At 46.4% G+C, this 1,137-nt stretch overlaps 1 pseudogene; it reads right to left on the minus strand.

The window, feature by feature from the left end:
- Positions 1-29: 29 nt before the first annotated feature.
- Positions 30-1,137, minus strand: part of LOC119591827 — a 2,350-nt pseudogene continuing 1,242 nt past the window's right edge.

The raw sequence follows: 1,137 nt of genomic DNA on the forward strand, positions 1-1,137 counted from the left end.
GCTTAATTCATAAGGTCACAAGGCTGCAGTTACACATGAAGACTTCCCTCTCCGGCGAACCAAGGTCTGTCGCCGAGGAAATCCGAGAACCGCGTGATCCCGGCAGAGAGAGCCGCAAGGTACTCCCCCTTCTTCTCGTCCTTTGGCGAAGAAAGGGGAAAAAATAATCTTTGGCATGAAACTCATTCGTGTTTCATCCCTTCATCTCTCCCCGTAAACAGAACAGTACCTTAGACGCACTTACGTAATGAAAATAAGTATGCAGTAACTCCAGGTCGTTGATCCCGTACTCGACCAGGTCCGTTCTGGTCACCTCTCCCGGCGTGGTGTCAGACAGGTCGTGCTTCCGTGCCAGGTAGCGCGTGATGGTTTTGTTCTGCGTTAACTTTACGTCTCAGTCGATGTAGTAGGGTAGCTGCGAAGTGTGATTTTTGCATTTTACTTTTGCAGTTCATAGGGTATGTGAAGACTTTGTTTGATATTATTTTAGGGACACTAAATTTCAGAAGTTCGGAAACTATATAACGGCATTTAAAAGTAAGATTTGAATGTTTTGAAGTGATACTGTTTCCTGTCCTTTGATTGAACCTACATGAGTTATCCATACAAAAGTCGTACACCGAAAGATTTCTCTTTCCGTCCTTTAGATCTCAAAGAGCATTGGTCGATGCTTTCTTCCCATCCTATTAGTCACACAAAATCTCCAGACCAGGTAATCGAAAATCTGATACCAGGCAGACTATGCAATCGACAATATAATGCCAGGCACTTGTCCAAGGCGCAGCGTTACTCAGTCAATTCACCAGGAACTTCCGCTGGATATATATTTTGTCTCATTCTCGACGGAATTACTGCCGGCTCAGTGGCACTCCCTTGGCACTGCTCCCGATTTTACTCACGTTGGGGAAGCGAGGCCGAGGTTGTACTTGACGGAGAGCCAGTCACTGTTGTCGTAGTCTGGGGCGTCGCCGACCTGGTATTACTTGTCCTCGAACACCGTGGCCGTGTACTTCGGCATTTGGCGTATCGACTAACCCAGCTGCAAAATGGTACAGGCGGATTACAGGGAATTCATTGGATTACAGGGATATTTTTGTATAGAATATGGACTAGGTTTCCCCTTTGCCAGTCTTTCAT

This window comes from Penaeus monodon, chromosome 29, assembly GCF_015228065.2.
Source record: "Penaeus monodon isolate SGIC_2016 chromosome 29, NSTDA_Pmon_1, whole genome shotgun sequence".
Lineage (NCBI taxonomy): Eukaryota > Metazoa > Arthropoda > Malacostraca > Decapoda > Penaeidae > Penaeus > Penaeus monodon.